Source organism: Pleurodeles waltl, chromosome 2_2 (genome assembly GCF_031143425.1).
Source record: "Pleurodeles waltl isolate 20211129_DDA chromosome 2_2, aPleWal1.hap1.20221129, whole genome shotgun sequence".
In the NCBI taxonomy this organism is placed as follows: Eukaryota; Metazoa; Chordata; class Amphibia; order Caudata; family Salamandridae; genus Pleurodeles; species Pleurodeles waltl.
The window spans coordinates 391377758-391402774 of NC_090439.1; positions in this window are offsets into that span (position 1 = coordinate 391377758).

Sequence of the window (25017 nt, forward strand, 5' to 3'; positions counted from 1 at the left end):
TAATCCTGTGGCTGTGATAAAGGGAAAATTCATGTGCAGATTTAGGTTACTTGTGGTTGTGGATGAAGGGTGGCAGGTGTTTGTCATGCCAGTTCTCCAAGGTCTGTGCCACTCGAGGGAAAACACTGCGAGTTGAGTTAATTGCTAAGGTCCTCCATTTTTGGCCTTGACTTTTAAGGGGTAACAAGTTCAGACAGGTACGGTTTACTCTTGGATGTCGGTGTGGTGTAGTATGTTCTAAACCTCTGTTTGAACCATGCTTACTTAGGCACACCAGCAGGAGTAGCATGGGTAGGAATTTTGTTATTATTTAAGATTTCTCAAAAACAAAATCAGAAAAGCTTAGAAATATTGACTATAACATAATTTTAAGTGGCTGAAATAAGGATCAACTTGTTCTAAGACACACACTCACACACACAAACCCACACAACCACCACCCTGTCCTCCCCCACTTTATCTGAGAATCCATACACAGTGTACTTCTCAGGGCCTTAGAGGTAGTGCAATTTGTAGATGAAGAGTTTGGCACTAACTATAAAAAAACATGTAATTATGTTTAAATTGCATTTGTGTAGTGCTTCATACTCCATTACAATGTGCCAGAATGCATTGCAAGATGGGTAGTATACTACCCTCTGATGGAGTGCTTGATAGGAAGAGTGTTGTACTTGCTTTGGGCCTCTTTGGGATGTATTTTGGTGTTGTTCATGAGTGAATCGAGTGGTGTTCTTATTGTGTATTGCTTAACAGTATAATTGTGTGATGGAGGAAGTGTGAGTGAGATGGGGCGTGCACTGACTATGTTAGCTGGCTGCTAAGAGTTTCACATTAAGTTCCTTGTTGAGTTCATGATGATTACCAAAAACCTTCATTCCACTACCTTTGCTACATACAGCAACTGGGATACTCAATCTGTAATTCTTGGGTCTGAAGAGGCTAGAGATCTTCTTGGATGGTCTGCATTTCAGTAAGTCATTATGTGGGCAGTTCTAAAATAATTTGTAGTGCTTTACAGTGTCTCTAACTTGGTGAGAGACCTGCAGGGAAGGATTGAGTTAAAGTCCTCCAAAATGCCATCTGTATGTGGCAGATCTTTTTGTGCACTGAGTGCCAATCCTCATTGGTAGAGAGTGGCAGTGATTAGCTGGATTTATGATGTTTGATTAATACTTTAAGCATGTCTTGTGAACTTAAACTGCAGATTTTCCTGGTAGGGTTACTTCTACTGGTCCCAACCTTGTTAATTTTGATTTTGGCTGGCAATAAGTTCCACAGTTTTGACACCTTCTCAATGCTGTTTACCAGATAGTATTTTTTATAGGAAGGAGAGATGAGCAGTGGTGTCAGTCTTGAGTGGAGTATCCTCTTCGGCGAGTATCATTGAGATTTCACTTGTAGATTTAAAAGGAATTTCCCTTCAGTGCGGGTGTAGGCGATACAAAGTACTAAAAAGAAGATTGTCTGGCTATTTGCAGTCAGTGTATCTTTTGGGTTGGAGTGCAATATCAGTCTTGCTGGTGTTTTGTATCCTTTGTAATTTTCATGGTTGTAGTACGCTGGCATTCTATATAGTGTACTAAAATGAAGCACACTGTGCAGAGAGTCCAGTGAATCCCCAAAGATATGCAGAGGCAGAAACAGATAGGTCTAGAGCTCTATTTGTGTAAATGTGGGTAAGCAGCTAGGCTTATCAAGGAGTCCTGTTAAGCACTTGTTGTACTCACAGAGGCAATACATGACACACACACACTCACACAAAATAAATCCAAGACCAATTTAGAAAAACAACAGTTGCTGTTATATATGGTTTGAACCAAAGAAATTTGTTCTACGGTAAGCAGTTTTCAAATTAAAAATACTTTGCTGTTTCAAAAATCGACCGTGCAATTTGCAGAGTCTTAATTTTAACCTATGGAGGGAAACAACGATGCAGTTTCACAGGTAAGTACACAACTTACTGTCCCAGTCATCAGGAGATTAAACTAGCTCTGGGTAAGGTTCAGGTTGGTATCCAAAGTGCACCCACAGCAGCACGGGGTAGCTGGGTGCAGAGGTTAAAGCTGAGATCGGTGCCCAATGTTAGTCAAAGGAGGCTGGGAGAGAAGTTGATGCGCTGCTCACAGGTGGCAGACGTTGGTCTCCTGGGTTGAGGTGAGCACTGGGGAGTGGTGGAGGTGTTGAGGGGGAGGGTGGGGCTCAGGTCATCAACTAACCTTACACCTTCAGTGGCACAGGGGCAGCCGGGTACAGAGTGCCAAAACAGGGTTGGGTGCCAAATGTATTTCATTGGAGGTGATGGCTTCCAAAAATGGTCTGCAGGCTATGGCCAAGAGGCCGGAAGGGGTCAACCCACAGCTGCCCAGGTAAATTGAGAGACCAGGGGTCGTATGGATACCGTCCGTTTAGATCCCCCAAGGCCTATGTTCTCCAGGTGCAGGGGTGTCTTTAGACATCGAAATCAGCTTACCAGGCAGGTTGCGGTTGGGGAGCTCCCTCAGATTTAGGCTGCAGGTGTCTCTGGGGAGTCCGGCAGGGGTCAGCCCACAGTGGAGTCTTGGTCGGAAGCGCTGGGGAACCTTCACTTGATGGGTGGGCCACTTGGACTCTGGCAGGGGTGTTGGTGCAGTGGTCACTTCTGGTGTTGGGTTTTGTGGTTTCACAGGAAGGTTTCTTCTTCTTTTACAATGGTTTCTTCCAGACAGGTCCACTGTCCACAGGAGTTCTTGGTATTTTTCAAAGGCAGTCCTCCCAAGGCTTTGGAGTTGCTGGGCTGCAGGATGCTCGTCTTCTAAGTGCAGGCTTCTTTGAAGGCTGCAGACAGTTCGGTAGGGCTGGGGCTAAGGCAGTGGGTGTTTTCAGTTTTCTCTGCTGGCGACGGGTCCGTTTTTTCTTAGGTTGCAGGAATCTCCTTATATGGTTCGGGGTGCCACCTAAATACTGGATTTAGGGGTGTTACAGAGAGTGCCAGGGGGCATCTACACACTTTCTATGTCTACTTCCTTTGGGAAGTGACATACCCCTAACCCTATAGGCCTAATTCCTTCCATGCAAGTTGGAGGAATTTAAAAAGTAGTGCCCACTTCAGCTTTTCCACCTTGGGGGTGGGACTGGCATGAAGTGGGCACTACTACTACCCTGCCTGGGAGAAGAGTTCACACCTCTGCCCACAGCAGGCCTTTGTTCTGAGCTCTCGAGAGCACTAGCTCTCACTTCAGGGGCTCAGGACTTTATTTAAGGTGGCTGTACTGATTTTGACCATTCAGTGCCCACCCTAGAAGTTGGTATGTTTTGCAGGGGGTGCCCTCTGAGTGCATGTATTAATAAATCCATCACTGAATTCATTGAGGGTCTATTAATACAAGATGTTTGATACCAAACCTTTGTTTCTTCAGTGAAGCCATCATGTAGCTGGGGAACTCATAATGACCAGTGTCCAGCACATGTATTTAAAATGGCATCACTGTTCACTGACTATGTCCGAGAATCGACAGAGACCTAGCGAGGGCATATCCCTCACATGTAATATAATGCACCCTGCCTTTTGGGCTGGAAGGCCTGCCAGATAGATGACTTACATATATTGCATGCAGTGTAAGGGGACACAGGATGTCTCCTAGGTCGTGTTTTCATTTCAGATCTGCTCCAACACACATTGGCCCTCATTACAACATTGGCGGTAAAAGCCGCTTACCGCCGTGCAGAAGACCGCCAACACAGCGCCGCGGAAATACGCCACAGCTATTATGACCCACGGCACGGAATCTGCCAAAATTCAGACACCCACACAAGTCCGCCACACCTAAGGTCCGTGATAAACTGGCAAAAACAAAAACCTCCACCGTCACACCAGCAGAAATACACCCACAATATCATGACACACGAATCCACGCGGCGGTCTTTCAACCGCGGTATTGCATTGGTGGTACACACCGCCACGCTCAAAATACACACACCTTTACAAAACACAGACACATTGGACAAATCGAAATACACACACCTGATACACATACACACACCACTCCCACACACCCAATACAATATAAAACACACACCCACATCACCCACAAACCCCTACGACAACATTTGAGAAAGAAGCACAGAGAGATACACCACCATCAACAATACTAGCATCCACAGGCCCACAACACCATCACCCACATAACTTCCACGCACCTCACACAACACCCCACTACATATCAGCACACTTATCACCACACACACCACCCCACACATCACCCACACCACCCCATGGCATGGCAAAGACACCCCAGGTTCTCGGAGGATGAGCTCAGGGACATGGTGGAGGAAATCGTCCGGGTAGAGCCACAGCTATTCGGATCACAGGTGCAGCACACCTCCATTGCAAGGAAGATGGAGCTATGGCGAAGAATAGTGGACAGGGTTAACGCAGTGGGACAGCACCCAAGAAATCGGGATGACATCAGGAAGAGGTGGAAAGACCTACGGGGGAAGGTGCGTTCCGTGGTCTCAAGACACCACCTTGCGGTTCAGCGGACTGGCGGTGGACCCCCACCTCCTCCCCCACAACTAACAACATGGGAGGAGCAGGTCTTGGCGATTCTGCATCCTGAGGGCCTCGCAGGAGTAGATGGCGGAATGGACTCTGGTAAGTCAAATCTTAACTGTTACATCCCCCACCCTACCTGCATGCCATCACATACCCCCACCCTCACCCCATCACTCCAACTCCTCACAGATGTCCCACCATCACAAACCACACATCCCAACACCAGGCCCTGCATGCAACACCAAAGCATGGACACCCATCACCAAAGCATGCCCACTGCACAAACCCATACACCCCCCTAAACCATCATCACACAAGGTCCCACACAGGAATGCAAGCATTGGGGTACACAGTCACCCACCCATTGCACACCATGCCACACACAGATGTAATAAACATCCTTTTATACCCCTGCAGGATCCCTACCCAATGTCACCGGACACGAGGGTCAACACATGTCCACACCACCAACAGAAGAGGCCCACAGTGATGACAGCAGCTCTGTCCAACTGGATCTAGATGACCAGCCCGGCCCATCAGGGACCTCTGGCCAGTCGGTTCCCCTGACACAGTCACAGGCCACCACAGAGCTTCCCCTCTCTGGAAACACCAGCACAGCACCCACCCAGCGGGCCCACACCTCTGTCCCCAGGACACGTCAATCAGCAGTGTGACCACCACTACAGGGAACCCAGGCTAACCCACCACCCCAACAACAACAAGGACCTGGGAGTAGTGGCAGTGGGCACACGGTCCAGGGGACGGAGGCCAAGGAACACAGGGGAACTGGGAGGGCTGCTGTGCGACAGGGGGAGGACAGGCCAAGGGAACCCACTCTCCACGAGGCCTCTCCTCCATCATGGGAGCCTACCACCACTCCCAGGAGACGATGGCAACGGTGCTGGCCAAGTTTCAGGAGACCCAGCGCCTGCAGGAGGAACAGTATTTGGGCTTCAGGGAGGAACTCAGATCCATCAATTCCACCCTGGGCAACATCATAGGGGTGCTGAAGGAAGTACTCAACACCAGGAGGGACACTGTGGCACAACAAGGGTCCCCTGACACTAACATGGACGAGGAACTGCCCACCACCTCCGCCGGCGCTAGTGGACAGGAGGCACCGCCACAGGACCACAACACCTGCACCCCACCCCCTGCAGAAGGAGAACCACCCCGCAAACAGTCCCTGAGATCCAGGACAAAGACAGAGAACGATGCCAAGACCCCCGTCAAGAAATGAGACCACCCTGAATGTCATACTTCTGTCCCACTTTGTCACCCTGTCCATCCTTAAACTGCCCCAGCTCCACTTCATATGCCCATATGGGCAATGCACCTGTGAGACTAATAATAGAATGATAGAATGTATACTAGGACCATACAATATTGCATCTAGAAACTCTGGCCTTCTGTGTACTCTTAAAATGTTTCAACACAAATCACGCATATTGCAGATATATATATATATATATAGTAAACACCATAAAATGATTGTGCACCATGAATAACACAATATGGATTCAGGAAACAAATCACATAACTTGTCAACTCGAATATTACATAATAAATATCTTAGAATAGTAGCATACAATAAACAACATGAATTAAACTCGAGGAGAGAATCGTGCGTCTTGCCAATTCGAGTGTTACCATGTAAAATACCAAGAAATGGCAGCACGCAATGAATATCAAAGTCAAATCATCATTGATCGAATCGCGCGTCTTGCCGATTCGTAAAACACGATGTAAATGTCAAGGGATAACAGCTCACAATAAATAACAAGATCAAAGTACAATGAAACGAATCGCGCTTCTTTTGCCGATTCTTAAGCCACCATGTAAAATGTCAAGAAATGGTAGCGCGCAATGAACAACAAAGTTAAATGGTCATGAAACGAGTTGTGCGTCTTGCCAATTCGTAAAACATCATGTAAATGTCAAGAAATAGTAGCGGGCAATGGACAACAATGTTTAAACACCATAAAACGAATCGCGCATCTTGCCGATTCTTAAGATACCATGTAAATGTCAAGAAATGGTAGCGCGCAATGAATAACAAAGTCAAACCTTTATGAAATAAATCGCGCTTCTTGCCTATTTGTAAACTACCATATAAATGTCAAGAAATGGTAGCGCGCAAGTAATCTGTTACTCATTTAAGAATTTAAACCAAGAATATGAAAATTCTAAATAACGGTGTCGGGACAGTCCAACCACCGTCTTACCGCCTGGAATAATGATCACCAATGAAGGATTAGGGCAGAAGACTGGAAGATCCAAATAGGCTGCCGGGACAGGAGCTCAGGAAGAAGCTGCTGCTCTACACCTGGACCTCTGAATAGTGAGCACTGGGAGTTGGGCTAGCTCTCTTTTATAGAGTCTTGGCCCAGCCCAGAACCACACCCAGGCATGTTGCAGGGAAAGTCTCTGGAAGGCCCTGGAAAGGGGCCACACCCTAACACACTCTGAAAACCTGCAGCAATACATTGCAAAGGAACAGTATTTGTAAGCATATGAAAAATACGTTTTCAAGATTGAACTCTGCAATGCAAAAGGTTAAACCACAACATATCAGTACAATGCATAAATTACTTTGTTTTGAGAGTGCTGGGTTTTTGCATTTTTGTCGCCAATAGAGCGCATATTGCTCTGGTGTTGACAGTACTCCCCTCTCCCAGACGCGCTCTAGGGCCTGGTTTGCTCGGATTAAGACGATGAAAGCGTCTCACAAGTACTGGAGCATGAACATCAGATGCGGAAACCCATGAGTTACTTTCAGGACCATAACCTTTCCATGAGATTAAGTACCATAGATTACGCTCTCTCAGTTTAGAATCCAACACTGTATTGACTTTGTATTCTTCTTCCCCTTGTACTAGAACAGGAGCTGGATGAGGGTGGTCCTTTTGGACTGCCTTTTTCAAGAGGGAAGTGTGGAACACTGGATGAATCCGTAAGGATCTGGGCAATTGTAGTTTATAGGTCACCGGATTGATTTGCTGAAGGACAGTATAAGGACCTATGAATTTAGGGTTAAACATGTGCTTCTTCTTGAAGTCTATATGTTTTGTGGAAAGCCACACTTCGCCACCTGGTTGATATTGTGGTCCCTCACAATGTTTCTTGTAATAATGCCTTTTATATTTTTGTTTGGCTTTTTCTAAATGCTGTTGAATCAGTTTCTGGGTTTGATGTAAATGCTGAATGGTTTCTGACACAGCTGGAGTAAGAGAACTTTCTTGAGGAATTGTGATGGGCAAGGTGTCAGGATGATAGCCAAATAAACCAAAAAAGGGTGTAAGGCGAACAGAAGTGTGGAATGAGTTATTGTAAGCTAACTCAGCTAACCAGAGCATAGATGTCCAAGAATGAAGTGCCTTTTCAGCGTAGGTACGTAGGTATTGTTTCAAAGTCTGATTTAGTCTCACCATTTGACCATCTGTTTGAGGATGGTGACTAGTAGATAGCGTAGATGTCACTTGGAGTGTTTTACACCATGTCTTCCAGAAATTGGAGGAAAATTGTGACCCCTGATCGGAGAGGATAACCTTTGGCAGTCCATGATTACGAACCACTCTGTTCAGTAAAATAGTTGCCAATTCACTAGAAGTGGGCAATTTTTTACAGGCGATGAAATGTCCATATTTCGTGAGACTATCTACTACCTCCAGAATTACTGAATGCTGTTGAACCACTGGCAGACCGGTAATAAAGTCTAAAGAAATGTGCTCCCATGGACGACTTGGGGTTGGAAGTGGATGTAACAACCCTTTTGGTTTTGAATGACTTGTTTTAATGCGAGCACAAACTTCACAGTTGTTTACCATTGCTTTTACATCTTTTGTTAGGGTAGGCCACCAAAAATAGCGTTGGATCAGTTCAAGAGTTTTAGGAGTACCTGGGTGACCTGCCGTAGGTATAACATGCAACCAATGAAACACTATCTTGCGAAGCTTGGTAGTGGGTACGAACAAACGAGCGTCATGAATTGGTAAACCTTGCTTGATTGACCTTTTGGGATCTGCTTGGGCCCATGTTTGCCATTTTTCAACAGTGAAAGAGTTGAGAATTTCTTCAAAGAAATCTTCAGTTTTTATGATACATAGAACCTTGTCAGGAGCAATGATAGCTCTGGAGGCTTGAAATGCAGGCAACGTGGTAGACTCTTGACGGGACAAGGCGTCAGCCTTGCGATTATCGCTACCAGGCCGGTTGGTTACTACAAAATCAAATTCGGCAAAAACAAACATCCAGCGTAATTGCCGAGGGGTCAAAAGTCTGGCGGAACTCAGGAATTGAAGATTACGATGATCAGTATATACTGTAACAGTGTATTTGGCACCCAACAAATGATGTCTCCATTCTTTAAAGGCATCACGAATCGCCAGAAACTCTTTTTCAGCAATGACATAGTTTTGTTCGGCTTCGTTCAACTTCCGAGACATATAAGCTACAGGATGAAGTTGACCATTGTCTTTATTTCGTTGTGATAAGACGGCTCCTATTGCTACATCTGAAGCATCAGCTTCCACTATGAAAGGTTGATTAGCATTAGGATGAGTCAAGACTGGTGCAGTGGAGAAAGCTTCCTTCAAAGTCGAGAAGGCTTGATCAGCTTCTGGGGACCATACAAACTTTTCTTTCTTTCTTAGTAGCTTAGTGATTGGAGCCACTGTCTGGGAGAAATGATTTATGAACCTCTGGTAAAAATGTGCAAACCCCAGGAAACATTGTAGATCACGAACAGTCTTTGGGGTGGGCCAGTCAGATATGGCTTTTACTTTCTTTTCTGCCATCACCATACCTTGAGGGGTAAGAATAACCACTAAAAACTCAACTGTGGTAACATGAAGCTCACACTTGGTTAGTTTGCAATATAAATGGTGTTTTCAAAGGGCTGCAAGAATTTTCTTGACATGTTGGACATGTTTGTTTTCATTGTCTGAGTAGATCAAAATGTCATCGATGTAGACTATGGCAAATATGTCAAGGTACTCTCTAAGAACGTCATTCAAGAAAGATTGAAATGCTGCTGGAGCATAACACAGACCAAAAGGCATGACGGTGTATTAAAAAAGGCCATATCTTGTCTTGAACGCTGTTTTCCATTCGTCACCCTCTCTCATTCTGACCAAATGATAAGCACCTCGAAGGACAAGCTTTGTGTAGATTTTTGCTTTCTTTACTTGTTCCAATAAGACCGGAATTAGGGGCAAAGGATATTTATTCTTGATGGTGACTTTGTTCAAACCCCTATAGTCGATGCAAGTTCAAAGTTCTCCATTAGCTTTTGGAACAAAAAACAAAGGCGAAGCTGCAGGAGACTTAGAGGGGCGAATGAAGCCATTCTCCAAAAATTGATCTAGGTATTTTCATAAATGTTGATTTTCATATTCTGACAGGGCATATACACGACAGTTGGGAAGTATCGCACCTGGGGCTAGATCAATTTGACAGACATAAGATCTATGAGGAGGTAGAGTCTCTGCTCCTTTCTCATCAAATACATCTTTGTAAGATGAATACTGTTTGGGCAGCTGAATTTCTTTCTCCGCAGCAGTAGATATGTAAGAGTTGCAAACTTTTGGTACTTGATTCTTTTGGAGACATTGTCCGTTACATAGCGCAGATGAGAACATGATTTTTCGTTCTGCCCAATTGATCTCCGGATTGTGATGAGTTAACCATGGCAAGCCGAGGATAATCCCATATTGGGGAGCATGGATCACGTCAAAGATGATATTCTCTTTATGTTTCTTTCTTTGAATCTTATCTTCACAAATCATCGACAAGGGGATAGTCTGAAGAGTTACCGGACCTCCGGTCAAGAGTTTTCCATCGACTGCCTGGATGATTTCTGGGGTCTTCTTTTCAATACATGGGATCCCCCATGCACAAACCAATTGGATATCAACAAAATTCCCAGTAGCCCCAGAATCGACTAGAGCTTTTTTTAAATAGATCTTTTTCTTGACCTGAACTCTTATTTTCAGTTTAAGATGTCTAGATTGTGAAGGGTCCACGGTGACACCCAAGAGCAACCCTTCTCTGCATCTCGGGTGTTTTAATTTTCCAATTCGACTGGTGCATTGGCTGCGACCTTCTGAACTGGACCTTGCTTGTTCTTTGGTTTGATTGGACAATCTTTGGCAAAATTACCTTTTCGCCCACAATAAAGACATTGTCCATTTTTTCTGCGGAGGTCCTTTTCATCTTTGGTCAAAGGTCTTCTGATGGTTCCAATTTCCATCGGTTCCAGTGTTCTTTCTTTCGGAGTTCTTAAGTCTCTGTTATGAACGCGCCATGAATACTTTTCAATCTTTTTGCGCGTTCCTTTACGTTCAGCTAAACGATGATCAAGTCTCAAGACAAGATTTATTAATTCTTGACAGTCTGTAGGTTGTGGATCGATTCGCGCTAAGATATCTTTTAATTCCTCTTTAAGTCCCTTGTAAAACAAGACCGCTTGTTTTTCTTCAGGCCAGGATGTCTCGGCAACTAGCCGGTTAAAATTGGCTAAATACGACCGAAGGTCTTGATTTCCTTGGCGTAAATCTGATAATTCACGATCTGCTGACTGTGTTACAGTTCTACGATCAAAAACTCTCTCAAATTCACGAACAAAATTTCTCCAGTTATACAACAAGGGACTATTTTTACGCACAAGAGGAATTGCCCAAGTAGCTGCATCCCCAGACAGATATGATAACAAGAAAGCTACTTTGGACTGGGCATCGGGAAAAGTATTTGGTCTGCAGGTGAAGTGTAGTTCCACTTGAACCAGGAAAGATTGCGCTTTCAAAGGGTCACCTGAGAAACGTTCTGGGGGAGCTAAAGGAATTGCAGAAGGAACATTTAGGGAAATAGGATTACTTCCAGAAGCCTGAGAAGAAGTACCTGGCCAAGACACACCTGTGGGACTTTGTTCCTTCTTCTCTACATTATCTTGCAACTGACTCACTCTCTCTGCTAAGCTAGTTATCAATTCTTTGGATGATACCACCTCTGCTTGGAGCTGGGTGATAGCCTTGACTAACTCGTCTAGCGTGGCCATGCTGAGAACATACACAAGCCAGGAGGATAATAATTTGTGGGCTCACTATTCTGTCAGAGTCACCAGATCCTCGGGGTCTGTGCAAGTTCCCAACACATCCACCACTGAACAGCTCCAAGACTCTGATAGATAAATCACAGAGACTGAGAGAGTCCAAGAGGGGAAGAGGGGATTAGGAAGGGAACAGCTGGCAAGGAGACCTGTAGTAAGAAAAAGGTTAGAGCACACAATATGAAAATTATATCTCCTGAAATCAATACTAGACTATGATTCTAAGCCTAGACTCTCTGAAAACATGAACAATCTAAGAGTTAAGTTTAAAATGACTAAGTTTCAAGATGGCCGGATACCTGTAGGGGAATCAAGATGAATTAAATGAAAACGTTCCTATTCAAGTACTTTCCCTTACATGAGAATCAGAAAAAACATTCTGACTAAATTTTAAACCAGTCATATAACTCCTGTTTTGAGAATGTATACTAGGACCATACAATATTGCATCTAGAAACTCTGGCCTTCTGTGTACTCCTAAGATGTTTCAACACAAATTGTGCATATTGCAGATATATAGATATATATATATATATATATAGTAAACACCATAAAAGGATTGTGCACCATGAATAACACAATATGCATTCAGGAAACAAATCACATAACTTGTCAACTCGAATATTACATAATAAATATCTTAGAATAGTAGCATACAATAAACAACATGAATTAAACTCAAGGAGAGAATTGTGCGTCTTGCCAATTCGAGTGTTACCATGTAAAATACCAAGAAATGGCAGCATGCAATGAATATCAAAGTTAAATGGTCATGAAACGAGTTGTGCGTCTTGCCAATTCGTAAAGCAATGGACAACAATGTTTAAACACCATAAAACGAATCGCGCATCTTGCCGATTCTTAAGATACCATGTAAATGTCAAGAAATGGTAGCGCGCAATGAATAACAAAGTCAAACCTTTATGAAATAAATCGCGCGTCTTGCCGATTTGTAAACTACCATATAAATGTCAAGAAATGGTAGCGTGCAAGTAATCTGTTACTAATTTAAGAATTTAAACCAAGAATATGAAAATTCAAAATAACGGTGTCGGGACAGTCCAACCACCGTCTTACCGCCTGAAACAATGATCACCAATGAAGGATTAGGGCAGAAGACTGGAAGATCCAAATAGGCTGCCGGGACAGGAGCTCAGGAAGAAGCTGCTGCTCTGCACCTGGACCTCTGAATAGTGAGCACTGGGAGTTGGGCTGGCTCTCTTTTATAGAGTCTTGGCCCAGCCCAAAACCACACCCAGGCATGTTGCAGGGAAAGTCTCTGGAAGGCCCTGGAAAGGGGCCACACCCTAACACACTCTGAAAACCTGCAGCAATACATTGCAAAGGAACAGTATTTGTAAGCATATTAAAAATAAGTTTTCAGGATTGAACTCTGCAATGCAAAAGATTAAACCACAACATATCAGCACAATGCATAAATTACTTTGTTTTGAGAGTGCTGGGTTTTTGCATTTTTGACGCCAATAGAGCGCTTATTGCTCTGGTGTTGACAAGTATATAGATCCAATTAGAACCTCTGAAAGACCCCCCGAATACCCGCCGGATCAGAAACTAGCCCAAAAACAGGAACACTAATCTTCCTAATTTGACCGTAGACCTCTTTTAGACTGATATACATAGCAAGCAAGTGGGCCAACCTCTCTCCGAACTCATAAGACTTCTCTTTCCAAGCCAGAAATTAATCAACTACCTTTTTTTACCAATATTGCCATAATTTCTGCCTTGGCATTTGCCACCCTATACAAGACTTCTTGAATGTTATCCCCTGATACAGTTGCTAATACCCAATTGGTCTCAGTAGTAGAAAGGGCCTCACATAATTCAAGTAGTTTGAGTTTTTCCTATCTTTGCTGACTCAAGCTAAATCGCAGGGTCTCACTGTGGATACCTGCCTTAAAAGAATCCCAGACTACCCCGAGGGGAGCACTCCCAATATTATCCTTCCTAAAAATTGGTATCCAGTTTTTAATATGTTTTACATATTCTTCATCCCATAATAAGGGACGTTCAAAGCTCCACTTTGGGGTTTGCCTAACTGGTCTTTCGACTTCCTCCTCTATCACTAATGGACTATGATCCAACATCACCCTGGGAAATGTCCCAATTCCAGAGTGTTGAAAGAAAGAAGATGATGCAAAAATGAATCCAAACGGGCGTGTGTCTGATGTGGAGCAGAGAAATAGATAAACCCAGGATCTGCTGTCCTTTTTCCGAACCACACATCCACTAATCATGGAACCTGCCTGAAACACCCTTGGTTACTGACCAGAATACTTTCTAAGAGACTCACCAGACCAATCTCCAGCAGCATTTATATTAAAGTCGCCCCAGACCAAAAGCCAATTCATTGTTAAGCTAGGCAAACAGCCTGAGATCATCCACCACTGTGTCATATACAGAACAGAGTGTAAATACCCCATTTAACAAATGGCATTCTGAGGTCACCCTGCGCCTCCAATTGTCCTCCCATGTGCGTTTGAAATTGAAGGCCTGACAAGAATTACAATTCCCTGAGTCTTAACCCCTTGCAAAGTCCCCCTAACTAATTTGAAACCAAAAGATCCAATGATGTCCTACCGAGCACCTTTGATGTGTGTCTCTTGAAGGCATAGAATATCTGCTTTTAAAATCTGAAGCTCAAAGGCAATCCTTTGCCTTTTTTCCGCTCATTAAGCCCACAGATATTAAAGGAGGCAATACGAATATTACTCAAATTACTGGTTTAACAAACACCCTGAGGGCCATGATAATGAGTAGACCCTTCCCCAGGATGACTCCACTTGTACCCCCTTTACAAGGCATAGAAGCCAATAACAACAATAAAACACACAACCAGCCATCTGGGTTATCACCCCTTTCCACCCCCACCCAAGCCATTCCCCACACACACCCCCATAACTGACACTGAGCAATCAGGCCTGGGAACCTGAAGGATGTCACTGTTGGTGAGCCTGCTGCTGCCCCCCACCAAACTCACAGCCAACATCATTAAGACAATAAGAAGAAATAAACAAGACAAGTAGTAGCCTCCACCTATAGGTGGTCAAGCTCCATGCCCCCTCATGAACTCTACCACCCCAGCCATCAAGGCCACCCTAATACATGTCTCTTGAGTCTCTTGAATTGCCGCCATACCCTGGTAGTACATTCCTTTAAATATTCCAAGGCTTTTATTTCAGAGTCAAGAGACCAAGACTTCCAATTAAGTGTGACCTTTAGCCGGGCCGGCTTCAGCACTAAAGCATCTCCTCCCACTTTCCGAAATGAATCAATAAGTTGCCTCAAACACCACTGTCGTTCCACTGTCGCATGACAGAAGTTGGCTCTAACCAAAAAGTATTGCCCGTTAGCTTCCCTTTTGACATTGGGGCGAGCTTTATCATAAATAACTTGCCGTAGGAGGAAATTTCCAAAATACACCAGTATGGCCCTGAGTTTCTTAGGGTCTGTGTCCCGGCATTTGTTCAGCAAGAAAGGGAAGAGGTGAACACATTTGACCTCAGAATCCCAGTCACACTGCAGGAGCTCTGGGAACTCCCCTTTCAATAGTGTCAACATAAAGGAACAGATGTTGTCTCCCTCTGCCCCTCAGCAATCCCAAGAAATCAAAGGTTATTTCTCTGCTGGCGATTTTCAAAATCTTCCAGCTTCCACATAACGTCCGTCATCTGTGTATCTTGGGACTTTTGCCAGACTTTCAGGGCCCCACGTCAGACAATACCTTGGCTTGTTCTTCAATTGCAGAAATACATTCACCAATTTCAGAACATGCTCTGCTCACTTTAAGGATAGAACCTTGTATTTGTTTTTGGACGCCAAACGAGCTCGACAGCTGTCACTCCGCACCTCCTCTTGTAAATGTTTAATTGACTGCAGGATGAGTGAAAGAGAGGGTTTGGGTTCTGACTGAGACCCCACTAAGGTAAAGTCTTGAGATTGGTTCTCTGATGTTACAGTCAGCCCACTTTTTCCTTCTGGGTATACCTGCTGTGTGGCAGAATAATCCCATCAGAGTATGTGAGTGACATTCATGTCAGACTCCCAGCCATGGTCACCCACCATTCTGTGTTTTCTGCTCCCCCTTTGGGATCGCTTCAGAGCAGTTGTAATAAGAGAACCTCCGGGGCACCACTATTGGTGAAATCAGAAACATTATCATCAAGAGAGGACGTCCTGCTGAAGTTGGACAAATCTGACTTATCAGTCAATGAAAAAAAGTGTTCCCCAAAGTCAAGGGACCCTGCCCCTACCAATAACTCATTGCTTTCCATTATAGAGAGAGGGGCATCACCCCTTATCAAAGCATTTTCAAGGGACTGAACTAGGGCACCAGTGCTCCCTGTGGCTTCTGTCACCAACCCACCAGCAACAGAACCTTACTGGTGCCCCCCCCTTGATGACATGTTATTTCTCGCCCAACTCTCAATGCCATCCCCTATACCTATCGTTGAGGCATCCACTAGGTGCTGAGGGGCACACCCTTGAGAGTTCCCAGAGTCTCCCCCACCCATACTGGCATGCTGACTCTCCCCAGTCTCACCTGTTAAAGAGCATTGATTTTCCATCACTTCGGCATGAGTCTCCTTACCCTCCTCCATAGCTTCCTTAGCCATCATAGAGGAGCCCCCAGAAGTGGCTACAGAGAATAGCTCCCCAGTCAATGGCTGAGGTGCCTTACCAGATAGGGTGAGAGTCTGCTGTGTCCCTTGAGACTGCAATTGCAGAATGTAGCATCTGGTCCTCTGGTTTTTATGGTGATTCCTGTTGAGTCCTCTAGTTTCTTCCTCAGATCCTTCCCGACTGAGCTTTGGGCTGAAGCTGAAGCCACGGTGCCTGCCGGCCAGAGGTTGCCTATCTTAGTGCCTTTTCCCAGCATGTAATCCTTCGAGAGCCACCACTGAGAGGAGCCGCTGTGTCAAGAGCAGCACGCCAGCAAGAGGGCACGAGCACCGGAATGGAGAAAACACTTTGCAGCCCCCAGCACCGGGGCAGAAACAAACCGACTTTGCCACCTCACAACTCAGCCTGGCTACACCAGCATTCGTCCATGAGCCGGGTGTGTTCAGGGTCTGGTCAGTACAGTGTAGTTAACTGGGCCTCAGTGAACTGTTATACCCTACTGTGTTGGAACCCTTTATTACCGGATATATTTCAAGATCCATGTATGCTAAGATGGAATGTGCCTGGTCTAGTCGACTGGGAAATTTCTATGATTACTCAGGTATTGCTTCTTTTGAGGAACTAAGAAACGAGTTTAAGATTGGGCGTCAGGAGGTTTTTAAAAACCTTCAGATCTGAGCTTTTCCTAGACGGAAGGATGGTGGCCCTCCCGGATTCTCCAGAGTAGGTTTGGTGTAGGCTTTAATAAGCCCCAAGGCAGTGCCCAGTGGAGAGATACATGGCTTTCTGAACTCACTTATAGGAGATGACCTTGAGAAGCATGTTTTAAAGTGGCAGAAGAAATCAATGACGCAGATGCCCCCTCTCCCAGACTCTCTTCACATGGCCCAACTGTTTTTTCTCTCCACAAATCTGCAAGTACAGCACTATAAAACCTGTTCCGACCTTTATTTATACCCCAGGGAAGATAATTAAGTGGGGAGGGATGAAAGGGATTCGGTGTCCTCCATATCAACTCCAAAGGACTGATGTAGTCCACATGTTTGCTGACTGCCCTGCTTTAGCTGGGATTCTAGACAAAATTATCCAGTTTTGTAATAATAGGCTTAAGCTGGGAATTCCCATCTCCCCCAGCTGATCTTACTCAGTGTTCAGGAACAGGGGGGTCTGTAAAAGAGCTTGCTTTTTTTGTGTGGCCATGGCAGTACTTCAGCTGTGTATCGCTTCAGCCTGGCTTGACCCTATACCTCCTACCTTCAGGGAATAGTTTGGCTCGGTTGTTGGCCACGCATAATCTGGAATCGGCTATTTACTCATGGAAGGGTCACAGGGCGATCAAGGGGGGGTGAGATTTGGACACCCCAAACCGACTGGATTAAGGAACAAAAAGAGGGGTGGTGGTGCCGCCCAGTTGAGCTTAGTATTGGTGCCTCCCAGTTGAGCTTAGTAGGTTATATGGTCTGGGTGGGTTGAATCTTGGGAAGGGGAAGCACAACCTTGACCAAGGTACTGGGCATCTCTCCAATTTGGCTGTATAGTGGCTATTGTATTTGTTTATGAATGTATGAGTTCTTTGAAACTTAATTCAGTGTACATTTATTATAATGAATGTGTGAAGCCATACATGTGGATTGTATTTATGATATTTCTCCCGGGTAGGGGCTTTTTTTTTCCTTTGTGTTTTTTGTTTGTGTTTTGCCATTTTGTTTTGAAAACTTGGGGAAAACATTTTTAAAAAAAAGGAAATTGCAGTCTCAAAATTTTCACCATGCTATACCAAAAATATAGTCTACTGTGTAGGATTTTCGTGTGCTTTGCCTTATGTAGGAAAAACACAGGAAGTAAAAACACAGATTTTGCCACATCAGTGACGTATCAGATGTAAGGTAATGAATTCGCCGATCTTAAACATTTTGTGTAAAAACAACATAAGGAAACCATAATGTTTTTGTTTGTCATTGATGCAGTTCGCCCAACTAAGAGAAGAGCAAATATAGTATAGATGCTCTCTTTCAAAGAGAACAAATGGATTTGGAACCCGAATAGTCAGATACGGAAATATAATAAAAAGGACAATGTTTGAAGTCCACATGCATTAATTCTCAGTTCTAATGATGGTGAATTCTTCCAAATACTACCCTTAAGTGAAGAGGTAATATGCAAAATTTCAAGTGACACAGAACTAGTTACATTTCTGTGGGTCCATCATTTTACTCTTCAATTGAACAAAAATCATGGATGATTAAAAAAAGACATAAAAAATGGCCAAACCATGTTTCATGACTACTACAAGATAAAGTATTGCTTCATTAAGGCCTAGGTTCTATTTCATTGGCATGGTCACTGAATGAAAAAAATTCCTGAAAAAAAACAAGACCCACAATATTGACACCATAAATTAGGAATACAAAGGGGGTGGAAATGGGGCAAGACATAAACTGCTGGTGCAAAATGGCTTCCCCGGCACTCAAGGTTAACTCATGTCAAAGTCTACAAAAAACAAACAAACATTTTAGCTCTCTACATATAAAATGTTCACCAACTTTGCCATTTATTGCCTTAACTTTAGTATATTTCTAGCTAACATATATTTCTCAGCTATTCTTTGTGACTACTTGTGTGTTGTAGAATCTGATCCTATAAAAAACTAAACAATTGCATTAAGTTGTGCAATCTATAGGTGAAACTGGTATTTTTCAGTTTACAATCTGGAATGCTTACCCTTAATTCTGAGTGGGTTTTATCAACTGGGAACCAAATATAAGTTAAATCGCTCAGTACTAGTAGTTCAAAACTGCTGCTCAATTATTAAGAAATCAGTTATCCTCTCAGAGTCTCTCTGTACTTTTTTATCTACAAATTGAAATCATTGCCCTCAAAATGTTTATCAATCAAATTCACATGGGCACAGTTCATGAAACAACTTCAGTTGAAAGGTATAGCAAAAGCTGCAAGACCAATACAAACAGTTGAGGGTCCAAAGTCACCAAGATGGGTATTCTAATACCCTCCTACCATAACACTGTAAGTAAGGAGATATTCAAAGAAAGGGGGATTCACCAGGGAAATACGAAGACCAGTGGCAGGGCACAAGATCTTAAGGACTCCAAGGATCATGTTTAGGACGCAAACTTATCCACACTGCTTCCCCTTGTATAGTGAAACCCAAAATGGCCACTGCAATGAAAACAAGTTGAGATTTCCTAAGTCTTATGTTTTTTCCTTTGATTTTGTCACAGCTTTACATGCTGTGGGCACCATCTTTGTAAACATGCTGCTCAAGTTTGTAGCCTGACATGGAAGTGCTTAAAGGACCCTTGCGGTAAGATGTCTTCAACGTTGCTATTTAATTTTATTACATTTTGTGATCCCACCTCTACCTACCATCTTTGACATGTCAAGAGGCATGGCATAGAGTCAACTGTATTGTCCCTCTGGCTTTTGTGACTGTTGCTCTGACCTCAAGTGTTTTGTGATGGATACAACTACCTGTGGATTGCTCACCTTATGAATTCTCCCCAATGCGGCAGCATTCAATGGAAATTTTCTTCCTAGCTCCTCACGTCAACGAGGATGTCACAATAGCACAGGATGTCATCGGAGCCATAATTTTTCTCGCTGGCATACTGACGTCAGTTCCCTTTCTTATTGCGTCCTCAAGGCTAACGTTTTTTTTCCTACCTCTTGGTAGTTACTGTTTCGAGGGAATTGTTTTAGAGAGCTACAATGTCTCCACTGAAAAAATCAGGATTTAAACCTTGTAGGGAGTGCGGGGTCAGATGTCGGTGATGGATCCGCATGAAAATTGCCCTTGGTGCCTGAGCTCGGATCACAATGTGGAGGGGTGCGTGTCCTGCCAGCGGATGAACCCAAAGGCTTTGAAAGAAAAAGAGGCAAAGCTTTTCTTGCCAAAAGCTAAGAAAGAGCAGAGAGGTCACCGAAGATCAAAGACAAGGGTCGCCTAGATCCCCGAGATCTCATAAGAAGCAACGCCGACGACATGAATCACATCGTTCGTCCTGAGATCGGTCCCGGTCTCCCCCGAGACAGTGCCACACAGCGTGGGAGATCAGCCTTACAGTGTCTCTTCAGCCTCAGAGTCCACAGGCTTCTCCGGTGCTGACTTTAATTGAGATCTCTGAGTCCCCGGCAAGCCCAATAGCTAATTTTTCTCCTGCATCCACTCATGATCAGGAGTTGGGTGTACAAGCATCGGATCAAATCCAGCCACCTCAAGTGGAGCAAGGGTTTCCTGTCTTCCCACTCCAGGAGCAGATTCATCAGCATTTGTCAGTGCTATGTTTAACATATTGCCCCCTCTGGTGCACCATGCTGGTCCCACACGTCCGTTGGCATTCACGCTGGGGTTGCCAGCGCCGTACAAGAATGCCCCAACTGTTCCCTTTCTTCCTTGTGAAGGTACTGGTTTGGCCCCGATGACATTGCTATCTCTACCCCGAATGATGGTGCCAGCGGCACTGACGGAGTCAAAACCGGCTCTGGATGGATCCAGATCCAGTGTGGACTCGCCTCCCTCTCCTCCTCCACCACCAGAGCTACATTCTACTTTGAAGCCGGCATGAACTTTCTGTCGATGCAACGTTTGGAGTCCAGATTGGGCTCGAGAAGGAGGACTTTGAGACTCTTGAAGGAGCAAGACTATTGAGAACAACTTTTGGAGGAAAGAGAAATTCCAGAGCCTGCAGGTGAAATTCAGGGCCTAGACTCTGCTAGTGGTTTAGATACATCCCCTGAGTGGAAATGTTCATCCCTAGGAGGTGAGCTAATGGCAGAGGCAGCTCCTCACCACTGTGTGATAAGGAAGGCTGATGAATTTTTAGACTTACCACTTCCTGCATCGGAGACAAAAACAAATATTTTGACTGAGGTGTTGCATCCATTGGCTACATCTTCAGAGCTTCTCCTCCCTTTCAATGATACCCTCACTGAGCCCATATTAGACATTTGGAGGAAAACTGTGACAACACTGGTGGTTTCTAAGACTGTGGCTAGGAGGTACAGAGTTGCTCCAGGAGATCTTCAGTTCTTATCACAGCATCCAACACCTGAGAGTTTGGTGGTGCAAGCCTCTTGTTCTGCGTGGTCTGCTCCTGGTTCGTTCCCTACAACTCCGTCGGATAGGGAGTCTAAGCGGATGGAGCAGACAGCTAAGAATTGCTTCTCCTCCAGCAGCATCGCCATGAAATCTCTAAATGCTACATGTGTGCTGGGGAGATATATCTATGCCTTAATTGACACAGCAAAAGCAGTTGTACCGAAAATGCCGCAGGATTGTGCAAGGATACATTAATGAACTCCTGCAGGACAGACAAGCAGCAGCAAAGCTGGTCATCCAATCAGGTTTGGACACTGCAGATTCAGTTGCTAGGGCCAAGGGCACTTCTGTAGCAACTAGGAGGCATGCATGGCTCAGAGGTTCTGGTTTCTCCTCTGATGTTCAAGCCACACCGATGGACCTCCCTCTTGATGGAGAAAAGCTGTTTGGGGCTAAGGCGGGCTTAGCCTTGGAAAGATTTAAAGAAAGCAGGGCTGCTGCAAAATCGTTGGGTATCCAAGCATCATCATCTGCACCCTTTAGATCATTTCGGAGATTCAGAGGGTTTGGCCGTAGTCGTCTTTTTGTGGAAGGCTACAGTCCAATGTCCATCAGCCTACCAACCCTCTCTACAGGTCTTGTAGGGGCCGTGGGAGAGTTAGAATGCGAGGAGCCACACAGCAGCCTTCTGCTTCGTCCTCATCCTCTGTGAGAGTCCAACAAGGAAAGCAGCCCTAGTTTTCACTCTATATACCAGCTTGTTTTACCTGTAGGGGGAAGGCTGTTAGATTTTCTCCACAAGTGGGAGTTAATTACATCAGACTCGTAGGTGCTGAGTATAGTGGAAAAAGGTTATGCCATTCCTTTTCGGGAGTTTCCTCTTCCCTTCCTGCCACATCATTCATTTTACACAGAAGAGCATCTACTGTTGCTTCAGCAGGAGATGCATGCCCTTTTGTTAAAAAGTGCAGTGGAGTTGGTTCCGAAGCAGGAAAAGGGTCAGGGACGTTATTCAAGGTATTTCCTGATTCCAAAGAAGGATGGTCGATTGAGGTCTATCCTGGATCTTAGGATTTTGAATTGGTTCCTCAAACAGGAGAAGTTCAAAATGCTGACCCTAGAACAGGTGCTTCTTGCATTGAACAAAGAAGACTAGATGGTGTCTTTCGATTTACAGGATGCTTATTTTCATATCCCTAATCTGAAGTCGCACAAGAAGTATCTCCGGTTCATAGTATGGTCGCAACTCTACCAGTTTGTGGTCCTTCCTTTTGGTCTTACTTCCACACCTCGAGTCTTCATGAAGGAGATGGCAGTGGTTGCAGTGGACCTCAGAAGAAAGGGAATATATGTATTCCCTTACCTGCCCGATTGGCTCATCCGAGCCGGGGCACCAGAGCTCATGCTGCATCACTTGCAGGTGACAACCCAGTTGTTGTTCAACCTTGGAGTTACGATAAATGTGCTCAAGTCTCACCTGGAGCCGTCTCAGCGCCTCCTGTTCATAGGGGCAGTACTGGACACAACATTGAATCAGGCCTACCCTCCTCCACAGAGGATTCAGGACATTTAGGTGATGATTCCAATGTTTCAAAGGGGAGCAGCTGTTCCAGTCCTCAAGGTCCTACGTCTGCTCGGTCTGTTTGCTTCCTGCATTCTGTTGGTCACTCATGCATGTTGGCACATGAGGGCTCTCCGGTAGTGCCTCTGCAAGCAGTGATTGCAACACCAAGGGGATCTTGAGGAGTCGATAACGATCTCCAGAAACGTACCAGTGGATCTACGATGGTGGACTGTGGGCAGCAACCTCTCTCAAGGAAGGCCGTTTTGTCTTCCACCTCCGGTGACCACAGTGATAACGGATGCTTCCACTCTAGGGTGGGAAGCTCATCTAGGGGACCTGGAGATCAAAAGCCTTTGGTCTCCAGTAGAACAGATGTTTCACATCAATCTGTTAGAATTGCGGGTGATACGTCTGGCTCTCAAGGCCTTCCTCCTGTCCATTGCAGTCAGTCAGTTCAAGTCTTGACAGACAACACTACTGCGATGTGGTACCTAAACGAGCAGGGAGGAGTAGGGTTGTGCCTTCTCTACAGAGGGGCTTTGTGGCTCTGGTCCTGGGCACAGGACCATTGGATTTGCTTAGTAGCAAACCATCTGGCCGGAGTTCCCAACGTAAGTGCGGACAGTCTCAGTCAGCACTTTTCGACCGATCACGAGTGGCGTCTTCATCCGGACGTGGTTCTTCACGTGTTCTGGATGTGGGGAGTTCCTCAGATAGACCTGTTTACCACTCGGAGATTGAATGACGCAATCTGAGTTCCTTTTCTCTCTCTCCAGAAGTGGTGGATGTTATCTTATCGGCCAGGTGGCACTCCACCAAGACTATCTATACCGGCAGATGGGCAAAATGTATTGCTTGGTGTGGAGAGAGACAAACTGATCCCTTAAAGGCCCATTTATCTGATATTTTGCTTTTTGCTCTTTCCTAGGCACAGAAGGGTTGTGCAGTTGCAACAGTGAAAGGCTATTTATCAGCGCTGTCGGATTTTCTTTGCCTTCCTGATCAGCCTTCCTTATTTAAGTCCCCTATAATTCTTAGGTTCCTTAAAGGGTTAACTAACAAGTTTCCTCCCACTCCGTTTGTAATGCCTCAGTGGGATTTGAATTTAGTTCTAACTTTTTTGATGGGTTTGCCGTTTGAGCCTATGCATACTTGCCCGTTCAGGATTTTAGTTTTAAAAACTGTATTCCTAACAGCCATCACATCTGCTAGACGTGTGAGTAAGCTTCAGGCTCTTAGTGTGACACCTCCTTTAACAGCCATTCATGCTGACAAGGTGGTGCTGAGTACCAGGGCGGCTTTCCTTCATAAAGTAGTTACTCCCTTTCATCTGGGACAATCTATAACACTCTCACCCTTTTACCCACCTCCTCATTGTTCAAAGGAGGAGGAAAGACTGCACCACTTGGATCCAAGAAGGGCTCTGAGGTTTTACATTGAGAGGACGAGAGACTTCGGAATTGATGATCAACTCTTCATCGGATATGAGGGCAAAATGAAGGGCAGAGCAGTTCACAAGAGAACTGTTTTAAGGTGGGTCATTCTTTGCATAAAGATTTGTTATTCATAAACAAAGAAGGTTCCTCCTGAAGGTATTATGGCCCATTCCACCAGGGCTAAGTCAGCCACTCAGCTTTAGCTAGAGGTGTGCCAGTTGTTGAAATCTGTAAGGCAGCAACTTGGGCTTCCCTCCACACTTTCGCAAAGCATTACTGCTTAGACTCAGAAGTTAGGAGGGATGGCCATTTTGCCTCATCTGTTTTGCAGGACTTGTTGGTCTGACCAGTCGGGCACCCACCTCCGAGTGCGGGACTGCTTTGGGATTCTAATAATAAGGTGAGGAATCCACAGGTAGTTCTATCCATAAGAAGATCAAGTTACTAACCTTTGTTAACGCTTTTTCTGGTGGATACAGTAGCTACCTGTGGATACCTCATGGTCCTTCCTGCCTCCCCGTTGTCTGTCTGTTTATACCAAGACTTTGATTATTGTCTTAGTTAAAATGTACATTTTTGTTTTTATAAAATTATTTATAAAAAACAGATACTGTATTTTATATATATATATTTGTATGTATATATATATATTTTGTTGGATTGGCACATAATGTGCTTTTGGTA